Source organism: Mastomys coucha, chromosome X (genome assembly GCF_008632895.1).
Source record: "Mastomys coucha isolate ucsf_1 chromosome X, UCSF_Mcou_1, whole genome shotgun sequence".
NCBI classification, from domain to species: domain Eukaryota; kingdom Metazoa; phylum Chordata; class Mammalia; order Rodentia; family Muridae; genus Mastomys; species Mastomys coucha.
Genome location: NC_045030.1, coordinates 115,353,228 through 115,362,723, shown reverse-complemented (window position 1 = coordinate 115,362,723; position 9,496 = coordinate 115,353,228). Strand labels below are relative to the sequence as shown.

Genomic DNA, 9,496 nt, shown 5'->3' with positions numbered 1-9,496 from the left:
TCCATCTTTATCCCTACATACATGGTAGGCATGAAAAATATTGGGTAAAAAGTTTTGTGTGGGGGTTGCTGCGACTGTCCCTCCACTGGAAGTCTTTCCTGGCTATAGGAGGTCGTCATGTCCGTCTCCATATGCTCATCTGCTAGGAAACTCAGCTATGGTCAACCCCGTAGACACCCAAGAGCTTCCCCCATCTCAAGTCTCTAGCTATCCCCAGAGACAACCACAACCAACTGGTTACATTTCTAACTCCCAGCATTGTTTTGGCTCTCCTCCCCACATCTGATTCCCATCCCCTTTCCCCACTTTTCCCCCTCTCCTATCCAGTTTTCTCCCTCCATCTTCCTCCAGTGGCTATTTTCTTCCCCCTTCTGAGTGAGATTCAAACATCCTCCCTTGGGCCCACATAATTATTCAGTTTCTTTGGGTATGTGGATTTAGTATGATTATCCTGTAGTTTATGAATGTCTGCTTAAAAGTGGGTACATACCATGCATATGGTATGGGTCTGGGTTACCTCACTCAGGATGATATTTTCTAGTTTCACTAGTTGCCTGATACATTTCATTATGTCTTTTATTTTTTGTTTGTTTTTTGTTGTTGTTGTTTTGTTTTATGAATAGTATTACATTGTATAGATGTAGATTATATTTTTCTATATCCATTCTTCAATTGTGGAACATCCAGGTTATCTCTAATTCCTGGCTATTAAAAATAAAGTTGCTATGAATATAATTGACTAAATGTCCTTGTGGTATTGTAGAATGTTTTTTTGGATATATGCCAAGGAGTGGTATAGTTGGTTCTTGATGTACATCTATTCCTATTTTTCTGAGAAAACTCCTAATTGATTTCCAGAGTACCTGTAAAAATTTACATTCCTATTAGCAATGAAGAAGTATTCCCCTTGTTCCACATTTCACTAGCATATATTGTCACTGTAGTCTTAGATATTAGCCGCATCTGTAAGATGGAATCTCAGGGTTCTTTTGGTTTGTATTTCCCTGATGACTAAGGGGGTTGAACATTTCCATCTTTCTTGGCTTTTAAAGATTCCTCTGTTGAGAATTCTCTGTTTAGATCTGTAATGAATTTTTAATATTTTATTTGTTTCATTTACATCTAATTTCTTGAATTCTTTATATATTTTGGATTTTATCCCACTGTCAGATACAGGGCTGGTAAAGATCGTTTACTGTAGGCTGCCATTTTGTTTTATTAATTGTGTCTTTTTCTATTTCCTTTACTGGATATTTTTTTACATACATTTCAAATGTTATCCCCATTCCAGTTCTTCCCTCTAGGAGCCCCCAATCCCATTCCCCCTTCCCCTGCCTCTATGAGGGTGCTCCAGCACCCACCCACCCACTCCTGCCTTATGGCCATGCAATTCCTCCCACTGATGTCCAATAAGGCCATCCCCTGACACATATGTGGCCAGAACTATGGGTTCCTCCATGTGTACTCTTTGTTTGGTGGTCCAGTCCGCAGGAGCTCTGGGGGCGGGCTGACCTTTTCACACTGTTGCTTCCCCCACCACTGTGGGGCAGTGGGCAGTTCTGTCAGTCAGAGTCCAGTAAAGCACCCACCTTAGAACCCTGGAGACCCACTGAGAAAAGTAAATTTGTTCACAAGGTAGGACAGTAGGAGTTCAGTGATAGCTCCTGAGAAGATGGCTCAGATTTCAGCCCAAACACCTCACAGCTGCCCCTGCAGGAGATGTGTGCTCTATCAGGCAGACAATGCCTCAAGCTCCCAGCATTCTAGCCAGACCCTACATCCAGTCATCTGACCACAAACCAGGCATGCCACATACCATACAATAAAAGGGGCAGTTTGCCCCCTCTTCATTCTCTTACTCTTCTTCTCTTACTTCCTCTCTCTTACTCTCCTACTCTTCCTCTCACTCTCTTGCTCTCTTACTTCCTCTCTCACTCTTCTCTTGCACTCTTGCACTCTCCCTCTCTTGCTTTCTCTCTCCTCTCTTTCTCTTTTTTCTCTTCTCTGGCTTTCTCCCTCTCCTTTCTTTCTTTCTCTCCTTCCTCTCCTTTCCTCTCTCTACTTCACCAGCATATTCTATCCTTCCTACAATGAAATAACTCATTTATACATTGCCTCCTTTTTAATTAAGGTGCTGTGCAGCAACAGGCCAGCCCCAGGAGAGAGAGAGATACCCGGACTTCAGCAGCAGGCCCACTGCCTCCAGGGAGAGAGAGCCTCAACCAGGCCTCAGAAACAGGCCCCTGCTTAGGGAATAACACACAATGGAGCACAAACTCCCTCAACTCCTCTAGTCCCTTTTCCAACTCCTCCATCGGCTCTAGCAGGGCCTGACAATTATTGGTGGTGTCTTTAACCTTGCAAAAACATTTTAGTCTCATGAGGTCCCATTTATTAACTATTGATCATAGGGCCTGAGCTATTGGTTGGGTCATGAAATTGTCTCCTTTGCCAATGTGGTCACAGCAGTCCCCCCTTTCTCTTCTAATAGATTTAATGTGTCAACTTTTATGCTGAGTTCTTGATCCATTTGGACTTGAGTTTTGTGCACAGTGATAGATATGAGTCTATTTGCAGGAATCCAGTTAGACCAGCACCATTTGTTGATGATGGCCTCTTTGTTTCCATTGTATGGTTTGGACTTCTTTGTCAAAAATCAAGTGTATATAAGTATGTTGGTTTATTTCTGGATCTATTCCATTGATCAACCTATTTGTTTTTTTGGCAATAAAATATGTTTTTATTACTAATTCTCTGTAGTATAGCATGAAATCAGGGATGGTGATTCTTTCAGAAGGTTTTTTATTTATTTACTTTTATTTTACAGTTTTTTTTCTTATATGAATGTGAGAATTGATCTTTAAAGGTCTGTAAGTAATTGCATTTGGATTTTCATAGGAATTGCATTGAATCTGTACATAGCTTTCTGTAAAAGAACTTTTTATTATGTTCATAATACTGAACCATGAGCATGGAAAATCTTTGTCTTCTGATATTTTCCTCAATTCCTTTCTTCAGAGACTTCAAGTTCTTGTCATAGAGGTCATTTGATTGCCATTGCTAGAGTGATACCAAGATATTTTATATTATGTTTGGCTACTATAAAGGGTGTTGTTTCCATATTTTTTCTCAGACTGTTTATTATTTGTGTAAAAGAAGTTTTTTTTTTGTCTTAATTTTATAATCAGCCACTTTGCTGAGGGTGTTTATCAGCTACAGAAGTTCTTTGGTAGAATTTTGGGGTCACTTATGTATATTACCATATCATTTGCAAACAGTAATACTTTGACTTGTTCTTTTCCAATTTGTATCTGCTTGATCTCCTTTAGCTGTCTTATTACTCTAGCTAGAATTTCAAGCACTAGGTTGAATAGAGACAGAAAGAGTAGAAAGCCTTTTCATGTTCCTGATTTTAATGGACTTGCTTTAAATTTCTCTCAATTGAATTTGATGTTGGTTATTGGCTTGCAATATATTGTACCTTGTATCGCTGATCTCACCAAGGCTTGTAACATGAATGGGTGTTGGATATTGAGAAAGGCTTTTTCATCACCCAGTGAGGTGATCAAGTGATCTTTTTTTCTTTCATTTTTTATGGGGTAGATTATGCTGATGAATTTTCATATATTGAACATTCCTGCATCCCTGGAATAAAGCCTTAATGGTCATGGTGGATGATGTTTTTGATGTGTCCTTGAATTTGGTTTGTGAATATTTTATTTGCATATTTTTACATCAGTGTTCATAAGGGAAGTTGGTCTGAAATACTCTTTCCTTGTTTTATCTTTGTGTGGTTTGGGTATCAGGGTGACTTCGATTTCATTGAGTGAAGTTGTCAATGTTCTTCCTGTTTCTATTTTGTGGAATGCATTGAGAAGTACTGATGTTAGATATTTTCTGAAAATCTTGTAAAATTTTGCACTAATCTGGCATTGTCTTTTCTGTGTCTGGGGGGACTTTTTTATTTTGCTTATTTTGTTTTTATTCTAGCATCTTTGCTTAAGTTACAACAAATAGAAAATAAACTGGGTCTTGTTTTGATACAAACATTGATGTTTTAAAGGTTGTATACAAAATTTGTTAAAAAGAACATATAAAAATATCTTTTTAGAAGCTTCTATAAGAAAGAAAATACCAAGTTTAACCCCACAAATTTCCTCTTTGCTAGAACTCCAAACTACCACTGGAGTTTTAAATAGACTTTGTTGTTTAAACTATATATCTTTTCATCAAATACTTGAAGCATAAAACTTGAGAACTTTTACAAAAATAGACAAAAACATCACAAATTGGTAGGTGCCCGTAACATGAAAGAAACATGAAAGACTCTTAAGAGTGGGTTCTCAATAGCATGTCTTTTTTATTGTAACCATTGTCCAGTACAGGAAAAGTAACAAAGTTAAATTTGTTTGCCTTTAGAGGCATCATTGCCACATTGTATTCCTGATAATTTAATATACTACACTATGAATAAATGAATGATACATATTTAGAAGTATCATGATTCATACTATCAGTGGCCACTGGACTTGGGATTAGTCCAAGACCTTGATCTAGATTTTGACCTAGACCTAGGCTGTGATCTTGACTGAGATTTGTATATAGGTGGTTCTTTGTTCCTTGATTACTTTTCATATCTTGCGCTAGACTTATAATGTGTTTTGGACTCTGTTTTAAAGGTGCCTCTAGTTTTGATGTGAGATACAGACCAAGAACGTGTTTTAGTCTTCATTTCTTTCTTAGGCTGGGACTTGGACCACAATCTTGAATTCATGTAGATCTTGAAAAAGATTGATTTCTGTGTTTGAATCTATCATTATCAGAATGGCTTCAGCTATACTGTGGTCTTCCTGTTGGTCTATTTCTAGAACTGTAAGATCTCCTACAGTTATAATTAAAGGAGCAGCTACTTGATCTCCTCCATTTATAACTTCGACTTCGAGAATGTCTGTATTGGTCATAATCATCATATCATGAAGAACTGTATATGTCTCTCCCTTCCTTGGCTTTCATTTGTTTTGGAGTCTTCCGATCCCCCTGTGTGAACTGTATTTCAATTTGACTCCCACAAATCAATTTTCTGTCCAAATTATGTAAAGTCTCTTCAGCATTACAAGCATCTTCAAATTAACATATGCAAATCTTTCTGAACTTCGAATGTAGAAATCAAGTGGAACATAAACATCTACTATTTGACCATAACAACCAAACTCCCTATGTAAATCTACAGACCTATTGTCATCCGCCACATTTCTGCAGAACAGAGACATGTTTGGGGGTGGGAACATGGGTACAGGACATGATGGGAGTAGGACTCTGGGGCAGTGGCACTAAAGGGGTTGGTAAACAGTCCTCAGCTCCTGTGGGTCATATCTACTCACACACTTGCATAGACCCAGAGGGTTCCACCTTGATGGGAGGGAACTTTTAATGACTGCTTCTATTTCCAAAGACGTTATAGGATTGTTTATATAGTTTATCTGATCTTGAGTTGACTTTGGTAAGTGGAATCTATCAAATTGCATATTTATTTTTGATTTTTCATGTTTTTAAAGTGATACCTAATAACATTTTGAATATCCTCAGCTTTGTTATTATTTCTCCCCTTTCATTTCTGAATTTGTCAATTTGTGTACTGTTTTTCTGCCTTTTATTTATTTTGGCTAAGGCTTTGCCTATCTTGTTGACTTTCTCAAAGAAACAGTACTTTGTGTCTTCAATACTTTGCATTGGTGTGAGCTTCTTTTCTAATTACTTTATTTACACCCTGAGTTTGATTATTTCCTTCAGTCTACCCTTTGCTATGTATGCTTCTTTTTGTTTTAGAACTTCCAGGGGTACTTTTAAATAGCTTATATAAGAACTCCTAAAACTCCTTAGCAAGGCACTAAATGCTATGAGCTTTTCTCTTAGCACTACTTTTATTGTGTCACATAGAAATCTAGAAAGACTTTAATTTCTTTATATCTATTCTGACCCAAGGACCATTGAGTAAAGAGTTGTTCGGTTTCCACGAGTTTGTAGGCTTTATTTACTTATGTTGCTTTTGAAATCCACCTTTAATCCATGGTGATCTGTTAAGATATCTGGGGTTATTTTAATTTTCTTGTATATCTTGAGAATTGCTTTGTCAACATGAGTTAGATCACTCTGTGAGGTGCTGAGAAGAAAGTATATTCTTTTGCATCCAGGTGAAATGTTATTCATCTGTTAGGTCCATTTGATTCATAACATCTGTATGTTTCATTATTTTTTTCTGATTTGCTATAGGGCAGTGGGCAGTTCTGACAGCCAGAGTCCAGTAGAGTGACCACCTCGGAACCCCGGAGACCCACTGAGCAAAGTAAATTTGTTCACAAGGGACGGTAGGAGTTCAGTGATAGCTCCTTAGACCAATGGTTCAGATTTCAGCCCAGACCCCTCACAGCTGCCCCTGCAGGAGATGTGTGCTCTATCAGGCAGACAAGGCCTCAAGCCCCAGCATTCTAGCTGGACCTTACACCCAGTCATCTGACCACAAGCCAGGCATGCCACACCCCATACAATAAAAGGGGCAGTTTGCCCCCTCCTCTCTCTCTTGTTCTCTTTTTCTCTTACTTCTTCTCTTACTTCCTCACTCTCTTGTTCTCTTGCTCCCTCCTCACTCTCTTGCTCTCTCACTCTGTCACTCTTACTTCCTCTCTTACTTCCACTCTCTTACTCTTCTCCTCTCTCTCTTACTCTCTCTCGCCTCTCTGCTCTTTGTTCTCTTCTCTGCCTTTCTCCCTTTCCTTCCTTTCTCTTTCTCTCCTTCTTCTCCTTTCTTTCTCTCTACTCAACCAACATATTTCTCCTTCTTACAATAAAATAACTCATTCATACATTGCCTCCTTGTTTAATTAAGGTGTCATGCTGCAAACAGGTCAGCCCTGGGAGAGAGAGAGAGAGACCTGGGCCTCAGCAACAGGATCCCTGCTTCTGGGAGAGAGAGAGCAGGCAGGCCACCAACTTAGGCCCCTGCCTCTGGAACAACAATTTGCTTCTGTTTGGATGAGTTCTCCATTGGTAAGCGAGAGGCGTTGAAATCTTCCATTATTAATGAATGGAGTTCAGTGTGTTATTTAACTTTTAATAATGTTTGTTTTGTGAATGTGAGTGAGTGCCCTTTTATTTGGGCCATTGATAGCCAGAATTGAGATGGCATCTTGTTGGATTCTTTATTTGATGTATATGAAGTGCCCTTCCTCATCTCTTTTGCTTAATTTCTGGTTGAAAGTCTATTTTATTAGATAATGGAATGGTCATTCCAGCTTACTTCTGGGGTCTATTTGCTTTTTCCAACCCTTTACTCTGAAGAAATAGCTATGTTTATTACTGAAGTGTGTTGCTTGTATATAGCAGAATGACAGATTCTGTTTTCATATTCATTCTCTTAGCTGATGTCTTTTTATCAGGGGATTGAATCCATTGATGTTAAGAAATAATAATGACCAGTGATTGTTAATTCCTTTTATTTTGATGTTGGCTTTGTTAGTGTGTGTGTGTGTGTGTGTGTGTGTGTGTGTGTGTGTGTGTGTGTGTATCCATTCCTTTTTTTTCTTTTGCTGCTATGGAATTATTTTGTATCTTGGGTATATTTAATCTCCTTGAGTTGGAGTTTTCTTACTAGATTTTTTGTAGGGCTGTATTTGTAGATAGATATTGCTTAAATTTGATTTTTGTCATAGAATATATTGTTTTTTTCCATCTATGGTGAATGAATGTTTTTCTTATTATCATAGTCTGGGTTGGCATGTGTGGTCTCTTAGAGGTTGGAAGATAACTGACAGGGTCCTTCTAGCTTTTAGAGTCTCTGTTGAGAAGGTTGGTGTAATTCTGATAGGTCTACATTTGTACATTGCTTGGCCTTTTTCCCTTGAATCTTTTAATTTCCTCTCTTTGTTCTGCAGATTTAATGTTTTGATTATTATGGGACAGGAGTATTTTCTTTTTATTTCTTCAATCTATTAGGTGTTCTGTAAGCTTTTTGTATGTTTGTATGTTTATTGCTTTAAGTTGGAAAATTTTTCTTCCATGATTTGGTCAAAACATTATCTGTTACTTACACCTGAGACTCTTCACCTTCTTCTATTCCTATTATTATTAGGTTAGATCTTTTGTTAGTATCACAGTTTTCATGAATTTCTTGTGTCAAAATTTTTCTTTGACTAATATATCAATTTATTCTAAGGTATCTTTTATACCTAATATTTTCTCTTCCATCTATTGTATTCTGTTGGTGATGCTTGTTTCTGTAGTTTCTGTTCTCTTTTCTAGGTTTTCCATCTTGAGATTGGTGCAGTTTGTGTTTTCTTTATTGCTTCTATTTCCACTTTGAGGTCTTGAGAAATTTTATTCATTTCCTTCACATGTTTAATTGGATTTTCCTTTATTTCTTAAGAGATTTATAAATTTTCTCTTTAAATACGACTGTCATCCTTATAAGACTAGATTTTCTTGTGCTTCTGTAGTATTAGAATATTCAGAACTTGCTGTAATAGGATTGTTGTGTTATGAAGGCACTGTATTGCCATGGTTCTTGTTAATTTTGTTCTTATAGTGGACTTTAGTCATCTGGTTGCCTGTGGATGTTCCTAGTGTAGGAATTGGGCCTAGACAGGATGTTTCTTTTGTTGTAGGCTTTGTGTGGACAATCTTTGTCTATATAACACTACCCAGGGGACAAATTAATCCTCGTGGCAGCTGGGTATGCCCCAATGCACTTATCGGCCAGGAGAAGGGGGCTAGAAATAAAAGTGATCTAACATGGATGTTCCTGTTGCAGCAGACCTGTTGAAAATAGGAAGGTGGTGGGGCATGACAAGATATTGTATGCAGCTCAGGGTAGCTGGCATGCACCAAGGGAGCCAGTTGTGGCCTCACAGTGGTGTGTGCCCAAGAAGAAGCAGGGGTCAGTAGATAGAGGACAGTATAAACTTTATGATTTGTGTATTCCTGAATGTAGAAAGCCTCATGAGCAAAGTGGTGGCTTGACAAAGAAGCTTGAGGGTGGGGAGTCAGCAGGCCTCTGAAATTGCTTAATTTTTACTTCTTTAATTTTTTTAATTCTTTATTATATGAAAATATCATTCTTGTTCTTCTTTTTGTTTGTAACAGATTAGAAAAAAATGAAACAAACTAACCAACCAATCATAAAAACAAACAAAAAAGAAAGAAAGATCAGGAATTGTAACACACAATTTTAATCCTCGTACAAAGGAGATTGAGGATGTTCTGGTCCACATAGTTGGTTCCAGGCTACCAAGGGTCCCAAGGATTATATAACTTCTTTCACATCAAATAAACAACAATAGCAAAATGTGGATTTTTGATAGACTTATATTTTAACCCTGATTCTATTTTATTGAAAAAATATTTACTTGATTTTCTTTGTTTTCTCTTCTTTGTTATTCTAGAATTTTCTTTTCATTGAATTGTATGATATTATCAGACACTTAAATGATATTTCTCTACTGTA

General features: G+C 37.5%; 1 pseudogene; it reads right to left on the bottom strand.

The window, feature by feature from the left end:
• Nucleotides 1-4,513: 4,513 nt before the first annotated feature.
• On the bottom strand, nucleotides 4,514-5,288 carry LOC116092226 (annotated as a pseudogene).
• Nucleotides 5,289-9,496: the final 4,208 nt, after the last annotated feature.